Source organism: Elephantulus edwardii, unplaced genomic scaffold, assembly GCF_000299155.1.
Source record: "Elephantulus edwardii isolate Elephantulus edwardi_28Jun2011 unplaced genomic scaffold, EleEdw1.0 scaffold00252, whole genome shotgun sequence".
Taxonomy (NCBI): Eukaryota; Metazoa; Chordata; class Mammalia; order Macroscelidea; family Macroscelididae; genus Elephantulus; species Elephantulus edwardii.
Genome location: NW_006400002.1, coordinates 3,255,000 through 3,267,428, shown reverse-complemented (window position 1 = coordinate 3,267,428; position 12,429 = coordinate 3,255,000).

Below are 12,429 nucleotides of genomic sequence, written 5' to 3'. Positions count from 1 at the left end.
GCAAAATTCAACAGAGCAGCAAACCACAAATGCTGGCGAGGTTGTGGAGAAAGTGGAACTCTTATTCACTGTTGATAGTAGTTATGGAAGGCAGTATAGTGCTTTCTCAAAAAGTTGGAAATAGAAATACCATTTGACCCAGTTCCACTACTGGGAATACACTTTAAAAAAACCAGAACTGTCACCCAAGCAGATATATGCATACTCATGTTTGTTGCTGCTTTGTTCGTAATAGCAAAGAGTTGGAAACAACCCAAGTGTCCATCAACAAACGAATGGATAGAGAAGCTGTAGTATATCCATACAGTGGAAAACAAAATAACACTGAAAAACAAATAACTCCTGAAAATATTAAAAATAGGTGACCATGGAGGACATTATGCTGAGTGAAATATCCCAGTCACAAAAGGACAAATACTGCATAATGCCACTGTTATAAAACAGGACTGACATGAGGGTTGAGGGAGAAACTAAAAAAAGAGGGGATAAATAATGTATACAGCATTGAACAGACGAGGGAGAGACCTGTATAAAAGGAATATATGATTAGGTATTATTGGCATGACAAGAGTTCAGAATAAGAACTACGTAGTATGTAGATGGGGGAAGATGCTGTATACCAATAAAATATTTTTTTTTCCCAAACAAAAAAGCAAACTGGGATGGGGGATGGGAGCAGGGAGGAAAATGTGCAACAATGAATTAATGGAAATCCAAGTTCTCGATAAATGTTCATTAAAATCTCAATAAAAAATAAATTGCTAAACAACAACAATGTACTGGAATATGGCAGAGTTTGTGAGGATGTTCAGGATAGGACAAGTCTCAGATCTGTTGTTCAAAGGGTCACTATGGGTCATTGTTAACTTGATGGCACAAAACAATACTACAGCTCAGAACCTCTGGGCTCCAGCGATCCTCTAGCCTCAGCCTCCTGAATTGCTTGTAAGTGCTGATCTTTGGTTGGTAATTAGGCCTGTTGACTATTTGTATCCCCAGGGACTCCTGTGATTTGTATTACTGAGTATATTCATAATTCATTCTGCTAACACTAACAGCAGACCAATTAGAAGAAGTGGGAAGTCAACAGTGTCTCAAATGTTTGATCTACTGTATAACTCCATGATTTCTGACATCAATAGTCCCTTCTTTGTTCCGTTTCCCCACTCCTCTGTGCCTCTTGGGTTTGGTAGTTTGCTGGAAGGTCTCACAGAAACTCAGATCCATCAGGGAAATGACTCCCTCTACTGTAGGTGATGTAGGCCCATTTGCAGAGACTGGTGAGCACTGTAGACGATCAGTTGCAGTGTAGCTGGTAAGTGGTCATTCTAAATAGAGAGCTAGCATTGAGCTCTTATAGAGCAGCAATTACAGAGCCTCTAGTAGGATGGGACTTGTATCTTAGCCTAATCCCATCTCTTCTTCAAACCAAGTTCTCCATCAATATGGTGACTCTTGGGGTGAAGGACCACCAGGTAGCCTAGGAGAGATGAACAGTCCCAGGAGATTCCAATGAAGCACAGAGTCACCCTGACACAAATGGAAGTACCACAAATCAGAATCAATTCACTGTCAACTGTTAGTGATGTGCAAATATGTATAGACAACATGATAGGGAACGTACTAGGTGATGAGAAGAGGGAAATGGCCAGGCATTATAGGAAAACAGCAGAGAGACTCAGTCCAGAGGTCTCAGGCAGTCCCTGGTCTACCTTCAAATCCTTTGTTCTTTCCAGCTGGAGGATCTCAACTAGTTACTCACCCTCTCTGTGCTGAAATGTCCTCTTCTGATTACAGTTGTGTCTGTTCATAGGGTATGTTCACTATGTGGGGTTTTTAACATTTTTAGGCATACAGTTTAGTGGTGCAACTCCTCCTCTGAGTTTTGCTCCTCATGCTTAATACAATAGATACTTCAGCACAAAAGAAACAGTTAATCAATGGCAAGGAAAGAAACTTTGAACAATAAGCCTTTGACACCACCCTGAGAAGATGTAACTTTTTGAGTATTTAACTCTATCCACTGTTTCTTTCTCAGTTTTATGGAGTTTTCTATGCTTGAGTATATCTTTCAAATATTTCAATAAAGGACAGTTTCAGTGTCTACAAGTTTCAAACTCTAGTTTCTCATGCTGATGAAGTTATTGAAGAAATCAAGAGTTTCGGGGTTAATGCTATTGGAGTTAAACCCAGTTGAAGGTCATTGTAGATTATGAAAGTTTGTGACGTTCACATTTGTTCTGCATGTTTCCTGAGTGTGTGAGGAATGGAATGATACTGCCTGAGCACATTTACCTTCTGAGTGGTCTGTGAGGGCTGAGCCCTTTAAAGGAAACTTGGGGGGGGGGGGGAAATTTCAAACAGGACAAGTCAGGCAGAGAGCAGACACCCAAGAGCAGTGACGGCAGCCTCCCGTTCTCTCTATTTGCTGAGTGGCAAGAAAACCTATAGAGGAACAGATTAGGGTTTTTTTTTAATTTGTTTAGAAAAGTTATAACAATATATTTGGTAAATTTACTTTTGTTTAAGAAGTATTTTAAGACAATCTTAAGTGGCATTTTAACTATATACCCCAAAGGTTTAATGTATTACACATTTGTGTATTTAACTATCTGTGTACGCCTGCGAATAAAGGAATATTAATAGACTGATTGCAGCAATTACAAAACCATTTACTATAGTACAAAATGATATACTAAGGAATAAAGTAGGATAGTAGAGATTCTATTAACTGTCATCATATTATTTTCCCCCATCAAATTATTTTCACTCTCAGAGCTTTATGTGCTCTTAAATTCTTCTGTTGGAAATCCTCCTGAATAGTCTTGACCTAATTGTATTTGTTTATATTTAAAAATACTATCACAAGACAAAGATTCTCACCACTGGGCCAATTGGCATCATCTGATGGATGGTGAAGAGATTGAGATTGTTAACAACTTTAGTTTGCTTGGCTCCACAGTCAACACTCTTGGCACCAGCAGCCAGGAATTTAAAAGATGTATTGTGATGGGAAAGTGTCCTGTTAGGGACCTCTCCAAAGTACTGAAGAGCAATGATGTCTCTTTGGAGACTAAAGTGTGCCTGATACAGGCCATGGTCTTTGCAATCACTTGTTATGCATCGGAGAGCTGGACAATGACTTAGGGAGGATAGAAGGAGAATTGATACCTTTGAGCTGTGGTGCTGGAGAAGAGTATTGATATATTCAATACCACATACTGCTAAGAAAACGAACAGGTTCAACCTGGAGAGGGTTAAACCAGCCTGCTCCTTGGAGGCAAGGATTCTGGGGCTTCGTCTGACATACTTTGGACATGTTGCAAGTAGGGACCAGTACTTGGAGAGGAACGTCATGCTTGGGGGGGTGGAGGGACAGCACAGGAAAGGAAGATCCTCTATGAGGTGGATTGATTCAGTGACTGGGATAATGGGGGTAGATGTGTCAGAGACAGTGAGATTAGCATAGGACAGAGCAAGTTTTATGACTGTTGTACACAGGGTGACTATGAGTCGCAAGCCACTCAATGACACATAACAACAACAATAATCACAGACATGAATTTACCCTTTTGAAAAGGGTAAAGTAAACTCTATATAAATTAAATCAGCTCAGAAGACTAAAGTATTTGTTCTTATCCATGCTTGTCAGTTGTCAAGAAGTAAAAGCATGTGTTCTTACTAATACTATATGTGCTTTTCGGATAGTCCACAAACGAGGAATATTTGGAAGGCTGCCAGGAGTCATAACTGACTTGAGGGCATCAGTTTGGAAACAAAATTTTCTAACATTGACAAAAACGAATAAAAACTGGATGCTACAACTCCATAAAAACATTCAGCTGTTTTCCTATTATTTAAGGAAGCAATTATGGTCTAATGAGGACATCATTCAATGTGCCAAAACTCAGGATCTCACAGCCATGCCTTGATAAGCAAACTGCATTCACCAAGATAATTGTTCTGGTAATCACACAGAATAGAGGAGGAGCCTTGGAGGAATTCAAAGAGGCAATTGTTAACTGTCAGAGGCAACCCCTGATTTGAAGACGTGGGAAATTCCAAAGTGAGGATGCTCCTTGTATAAAGAATACAGTTTGATAACTCTCAACGGTGCTGAATCTCGACAACCCAGAATTTGAATTAGAATTTAGTAAGAATGTTTCACACTACTCATAATTTCAGAGATAAATTTGCAATACTATTAAACCAAGATAATGAAGTAAAGCGAAAGGAACAGGAAGGGATGTTTTTACATGCCCTACTGCCAATGACACAGTCCTGGTAAAATGTTCAGATGGGACATGTTCAGGAACCAAATTCTCAGAGGCCCTTTAATCTTACCAATGAATGTCATACCACAGCTTCACATAAGCTCCAAATTGTATAGTGTTTGCTATAGGAATAAAGGACTGTATATTCATTGCATAACAACCAAGTCCATTGTCTATAGTCTTTCAATCTGAGTAAGGAGCCCTGGTAGAGTAGTGTATAATAAGATATGCTATTAACCAAAAGTGTGGAGGTTCGAATCCGCTAGTTACTCTTTGAGAAGAAACAAACATGCATTGCTTCCAGCAGTTCTGTGAGAGCAAGATGGACAGTCTCCCCCCATGCAATTTACAGTTTCTGAAACCCAGTTGGGGTCAGCTATAAATCAGTTTCTGCCCAACATCTTTTAGTTTGAGATTAGAAACCAGGATTTATTCTAAAAACTAGGGTTTAGTCCTGGGATCAGATTTTTCAGCCTTTTCTGACATTCTGCTATTTGCTTCAAGGCTATAAATTGCTCTTAGTTTTAGCTGACTTTAGCATGTGATAAACTTCTCAGTTTCTTTAGAAACCAGAACCCAGAGCTGAGTAGGTTCCAAGCAAACTCAGAAGCATTCCTGTAACCAAGGATTAACAATCCTTTTCCAAGGTTATATGATGAGCTGACATTCAAACTCAGAGACATGACCCACTGGGCATGTACAAATCACTATAATCACTTCCCTGTGGACTAGTCCTGAACCCCTACCTCCTCCATAAACAAACATGAAGCCCTTCTCCTGCAAATAGGCACATTCTGTGCACGTAGCAGAGATGCCTCTGTGACTTCATCTTTGCAAAGGTTATCTGTCTTTAATAAATTTCTCCTTTGTATAAAATGCTGTGGTCTCTCACTTTGCTGTTCTTTCTAGTGAGAGAAAAGCCCTGCAGGTTGGGAAGTAGTTATGCTGTAAGAAGTTGGGTCTTCCCATAAATATTTAGAATAATTTATAATTCCAGAGGTCCAATAGTGGCCACTGTGAGTTAGAGTGTGCTTGATAGTGGTGGTTTTTTTTTTTTTTAAAGAAAAGAAATAAGCTCTGCCCTGTTCACGGCAGAGCAACTTTGAGCATCTATTGCTGTCCAGAGTACTGCTAGTAATCCCAAGCTCCTGCATCATTCCCCTGACACTTTCTCAGGAGGAAGAATCTTACTGAATTTTGGAGGATAACATTATTGACAGGATTCCACAGAGTAACATACAATCACATCCAGGTCATTGGCTGCCTTCTTTGGGTGAGGCAAAGGTACTTCTGCTTGGATCAAAATGCCATGGGCAACAGTTTTTGCTGTTATGAAACACATATTTGTCCTTTGTGATAACAACTGCTAAACATTATGGGTTAATTTGAGGCCCTGTGTTATACAAATGCTTCCTGCAATGGATTCTAAATATGCTCTGATTATTTTCTGTTTTGCTCTCGTGATAAATTAGATTTTTTTCTAGCCTGAGAGCTATGGTTCTAATTGTGACAAAGAAGTTTATTTCATTTTGTTTACTGACCTTAGAATTTTCCACTTAACTTTTCTGACAACAGTAACATTTATTTTACTTTTTGTTGTTATTCAGAAGGAGTCCCTGAGTGGTGCAAGGAGATGGCTACTGACTGAAAGGTTGGAGGTTCAAGTCCACCCAGAAGCTCTTTGGGAGGAAGGCCTAGTGGTCTCATTCTGACAAATCAGCCATTGACACCGTTTCTTGATGTCTGTGCTCAGAAACGTGGGGCTTCTGTAGAATGACTGCCCTTGTCAGATCCTCTCTCTGACACTCCCAGAAACTCAATAAGCTGCCTGAGAACTCTTTTTATTTTCTTTTTGCGTTTTGTATTCTATACTTATTTTTTATCTTTTAATACAATTGAATAACTTTATTGTAAATAAACATAACAATACGGAGCAGAAAATAGATTTATGCAAGGTATCTATATGTCGAAAAAGATTCACTCTACCATAGTCGAACCACCAGTGAGACTCAGCCTGTGGGTTAACAGTGCAAATCTATGGATTATGCCACTAGTTGTTATATGCTCTCAGGTTGCCTGCAACTCATAGTGACCCTACATAGTGAGTTTGATTCTGGCCACAATAAAGTGATTATTGCAAAAAAAAAAAAAAACCAACAAACCCAAGGCAAACAAATAAAATAAAAAATAAATATTTATTACAGTTTGAAGTCTGCCCTTTCCTGAGCCAGTCTTACTAACTCTAATACACTTACCCCCATTGTCTCAACTACTGCTTCCATCTCATCTGGGGTCTTCCTCTCCTGGGCTGTCCCTCCACCCTTCAGAGCATGATGTCCTTCTCCAGGGACTGGTTCTTTCTGGCCATCTGCCCAAAGTATATGAGGTGGAGCTTCAAAATTCTAGCTTCCAAGGAGAACTTGGTTTCGTCCTCTCCAACACAGACCTACTTGTTTTCTTGGTGGTCCATGATATGTTCAAGACTCTTCTCCAGCACCACAACTCAAACACATCAATTCTTTTTCTGTCATCTTTAGTCATTGTCCTGTTCTCTGATGCTTAGCTCTTTAGTTTCTAGATTGACATCATTGCTTCTCAATACTCTGGAGAGGTCCTTAACAGCAGATTTTCCCAGTGCAATTTGCCTTTTGATTTCCTGACTGGTGGTACCAAGATGGTTGATTGTGGAGCTCAGCAAGCTGTAATAGTTAACAACCTCAATCTCTTCTCCATTCATCTTAGTGCTATCAACTGGCCCAGTGGTGAGAATCTTCGTCTTCTTGATTTTGAGCTTCAAATACCACCAGAGTCCTTTTATATATACTCCTCAAAACTACCAGCATTATTTAGTTATTTAGCTGGAGCTGACTCATAGCTGACTATACACACACACACACACACACACACACACACCTATATACACACACACACACACACACACACACACACATATATATATATATATATATATATATATATATATATACACACACACACACACACACACACATATATATATATATATATTTGTGGTTTTTTTTTCTCAGAGGCTATAAATCACATAGGAAGAGATTGCCTATCTTTCTCCTTTGGAGCTGTGGGTGGATGCCAACAGAGAACTACCATCTTTGGCTTAGCAGTACAACATCCTAAAACTACACCACCAAGTTCCCTGTTTATATGTACTAGGAAATAAAAAATACTCAACAACTAGATCTTTGTTTGCCTTGTTTTTTTGCAATAATCACTTTATTGTGGCCAGAACCAAACCCACATATCTCTGAGGTAAGCCTATGCAGCCATACAAGTAGAAAAGTGTAACATAAATGCCACACTTTCTTTTTCTACTTGGCGCTGTGAGCAGTCACAGGAGTCCCAAGGAACCCCAGATCAAAGATTTTCCACTGGATCTTGACTACCATGCACTCATCTTTATTGGCTATCTTGATTTGAAGGATGCTACTTCTTCCCCAGACTTTGAAATGTATATTTTAATTTTTAAGCTCATAGTTTGACCACCATACTTAGAAACTTATTTATTTAGTTTGTGCCTTAATCTATGAGTTGTTTTCCTAGGTTAATCACTTTTTACACGCCAAATCTAAAATAGTAATTCCCTTAATTTTAAGCTTCTGTATTGTCTAATTGTAGCCACCTTTTTATGTAAAAAGCTCTATGGGAACACAGCCCTGCTATTCTTTGGGACTGACCATGGCATGGCTGCTTTCCTACCTGGACAGTGCTGAGGCATTTACAGAAATCATGTAACTTGTAAAGTCTATCACTTTTACTGTCTTAACTTTTAGAGGGAATATTTAATGAGCTTTGCTCTAGACATATAACTGTTTTAATGTGATTTAATATCTTAATTCCAATTCATTGTCTTTTATCATAATGTCACCTGACATCTTGTATATTTATTCCTTTTATTTTTTATCACTTCTGCATCCAGGTGTTCTTCAGGTAGCAGGTACAGGGTTGGGTCTCTTCCATCTCCAGGTTCACAGGCCTACTTATTACCTCACATGGCTTCCTTCACTAAGAGAGGATTTGGGGGAAATTTGTTTGACTTCATGTAGGCAGAAACTTTCTGAAGAAACCTGAAGGCTGTGAACACACAAAGAGAAGGCCAGTATTGAGGGTTTAGCCCTGTTTAAGAAGCTTATAAAATAATCCATGTGTTTTGTTCCTTAAAAAATCGTTATCCTAATAAGAGTTCTCACATATGATGATCCTACAGTGCTGACCCTACACAGGATGATTTATATCTATGAGGGATTACAACATAGGTGTCTAAGTAGGAGAAAAAGGGCTATAGGGACACAAGACTGTGAATGTTTCTCAGAAAAGGCCAGAGGGAGAAAGACTAGCACAGCCCCTTACTGCCCCAGAGCATAAAGAAAGAACAAGTCCACATCCTAATACCATGGTAGCTGTAGAGACACATCAGCAGCAAGAGGTTTGTTTATTCATTGTTGACTCACAAAACTCACAGCTGTGGTACTGAGAATGGGGTTTATTAGGGAAATAATTAGGAGACTGGAGGGCAAAGAACATTACCCAAGAGAAATTAAAGTTTTAGCTCAAGTTCCAAGGCACAATTCCTCAATTTGTCCAGGCTCTGGTTTCAGTTCAGCAGTCAGATCCAAATCATCCAGCAAGATTTGTCTCAGAGCAGTTATAAGTCAGAGTCTCCTTAATTATCTAGCAAACATAGCAAAATCCTTTAACTGTGGCCTTTATCTCAGGGCCCCTCTGCTTATACCTTGCCTCAGTTTTTCCATAGCAATGCCACAGTTTCTCCACTACCCAGGTCTTGCACTCACCAGGGCCTTGCTCCCGTCTCCCTCAAGTCTTGCTGCAACAAGTCTTGCTCAGTGTGGGAAGCACTCTCACTCTTATCTTAGTCCCATAACTGTTGATAATTTGCAAGACCACGTGCCTGCAGTTAAGGTAGCTGGAGACCAGAGGGGCTTTAACATAATGGCTAAAAAGGCCAACTTTCGAGCTAACATCACCATAAGACTAGAAAAGTGCCTGGACTGGGCTACAGATAGATTCTATTATCAATATTTATCCAAAGAGTGAATGAGATGTAAAGAGTCTACTCACCTTCCCCTGTTTGCTGCACCCATCCTCGGATAAGCCTGGAATCCACATGTTCTCTCTCCCTAGTCTTGGTCTCCTTTTGAGCGGAGCAAACTTTCTCTTTTTTTTGCAGCAGAAGGCTCCTGGTTTATAGCCAGTGCCTCAGAGTTTGCAGACAAAATTCACCTAGGGAGGAAAATGAGTTCTGAACATGCCTATGTAGGCTGCAAAAGGCCTGGATTTCAGGGAAGGAGTCAGTATATCTGGAGGGGAATATGAAGGTTCACAGAGGAAGTTGGATTTGCAAAGCTATATAGGGCCTAGCCCTAAATATTGTATTTGCAGGAGAGAGACCAAGCTGGTCAGCCTGATAGTGGAGGCTAATTGCACTGAGCACCAACCCACCTCATTTGAAACTCAGGTGTGTTCTGGCAGATCGTAACAGGATAATTAAAAAACAAATTAAAACCTTCCAAAACCTGATGAAATCATACTATGTCCATGGCTAACCCATACAATCTCATCTTAGTTCTTTTGTCATATCCAACGTGCTTAGCTTGGACCAGAACCAGAAGATGATAAGAATTCACCTAGAAAATAGTTCTCTTGATGATCAAGGGTAAAGGAACACAAACTCTAGGCTGACTGCCTCAAATCCTCTAATTTGTAATCTAAGAGACTGGATTATTCTCAAACCATGTGTGGTGGGTGACTGACCGGTGTGAGGAGGGATTCAGATTTTGTTCCCTTTGAACCTGTTTGGCACCTCATGCCCATATACCTTCTGTGTCTGTAGTGACCCCACCACTCTGAGCTCCTGGAAGGTGGGGTCTAGCGCATGGCCATCTCTGAGTCAAGCATACTCTACTGTGCCTGAACCAGTCTATCTACCTCAGGACATCAGTGGACACAATTTAAGGTAGATGCATTGATCTATCTCAGAGATGGAAAACCTTGGAGAATGGGCAAGAAGAAGATAGGAGAGGACATTGTTCCACTTTAGAATCTTCAAGGTAAAATACTTCACAGAGGTGCCCTTAAAAATAATCAAACCCCAGCACCTCCACAGACCTGGGAACTTGAGGATTTGCCCAGACATGGACTATTTTGCTGCAAAAGTTTCTGAAAATCAAGTGTATGCATTGTCTGTATCTTTGGAATTTGCTATCAATCCTCCTTGTCTCTGTCTTAAAACAACCAACAACATATACAATTAAGTTTTGGATTTTTTAAAAAATATTTTTTTACTAGTTTATTTACAAAAGTTCTAATACAAATTTGAACAAATTCTTTCAATTTCCCTCACCCCCTCACCTCAACAAATTGTACAATCCAATGATTAATCCCCCTTCCCCCTGTACATCCACGTCCCTCAGCTTCCAGCCTCTCCCACCCCTCCTGGATCCTTATATTCATTCTACAATAACAATCTTATACAATTACAATTAAGTTTTGCCTATTACTTCTTGTTTGGGCTGTGAAACTTGGGCAGACAAAGGGTCTGAACTTTTCTCATCAATAAAGGTATAGGAGAGGCATTGACTATTGTCCGTAGAGATGGCAGGAAGCCCCTCACAGAGGTCGTTGACTTTGTGACTGTCATAGGTTGAATCGTGTCTCTCTAAAATATGTGTTAATTTGGTTGAGTTATTATTCTCGGTATTATATCATTATCTTATATATTGTAATGTTGAAATAGTTTTAAATGAAGAAAAAGTTGATATTTTCTTTATCCATCATGATGTTGTAAATATTTTTGCGTTCTGGATATTGCGATGTAATCCATAATGAAGGCTGTAGTTTTTTATATTCTGCAATAAGTGTTTCAAGTATTCTTCACTTTCTGCAAGCAAGGTTGTGTCATGTGCACAATGGAGGTTATTGATGAGTCTTCCTCCACTCCTGGTGTCACATTGTTCTTTATATTGTTCAGCTTGTCAAGTACTTTGCTCAGCATACAGATTGAACAGGAGAGGAGAATTTTAAACCGTGCAGTGCTTCCTTGTTCTGTTCTGGCAAGTACTTCTGGGTCTGTCTATAGGTTTTGCTTGGTCACAATTAAGTGTTCTGGGATTCCTTTTCTTCTCAATGTTAGCTATAATTAGTCTCAAGATGTCTGCTACATCCCAGCCATAATACTCTGTCTTTTAAGTGCATTGTTTGAAGGATAGAGAGGTACTATTCCTAGTCTAGTGTTAAGAAGCTCCACTGCAATCCTGAAGGCACACAGTTTGAAGGCAGCTGCTCTGTGGGAGACAGATGGGCAGTCTCTTCCCTTGAGATTAACTGCCTCTGTAAACCTGTTGGAGGGTCATCAATTTTAACTTGATGGTACACACAACAACTCCTATCCTATACTTAAGACTATGTGTTTTTACCTACTGCAGTATAATTGGATTAAAATGTCTAAAAATTGTCTAAACTTTTGTTTGTTAGATCTTGCATAGCTTTAAAGCACTGAGTTAATTTTTTTCTTTTCCTATTGATTATTAGCCAACTCCAGAAGTTCAAATTGAATGTTTTAGCTTTAATATAGCAATATTTTTTGCTTTTTATTATTATTTAAAATTTTATTTGCTTACTCTTATTTGAGCCAAAATTTGCAAATCATAATTGATTTTTCATGCAATCATGCATAGATCATGAACAATTTGCTTTATATCATCAATTGCAATTGTTTAATGTAATTAATTTGTTATAATAGGTAACCAAGCCCAGTAATGCCCTTTATAGTTGAATTTCTAGATCAAGAATCTCAGTATGGATTATAATTCAGCATAAATCCTCCCAATTGGACAATAGTCAACCTCATGATAAAAGATGAAGGTTGTCAATGGTTTAATCATACGTGGATCCACAATCAAAGTCATGGAAAAAGCAGTTAGGAAATCAAATGCCGTGATGCATGGGGAAATCTGCTGCTAAAAGGTGAGACTATTAATTTAAAGACTAACATGGACCTTACACTGTAGTATTTGCAGTTGCTTTTTTTTATTATATTTTATTAATTTTCATAAACATTTACAGAGATTTTGGGTTTCCATTCATTCATTGTTGCACTATTCTC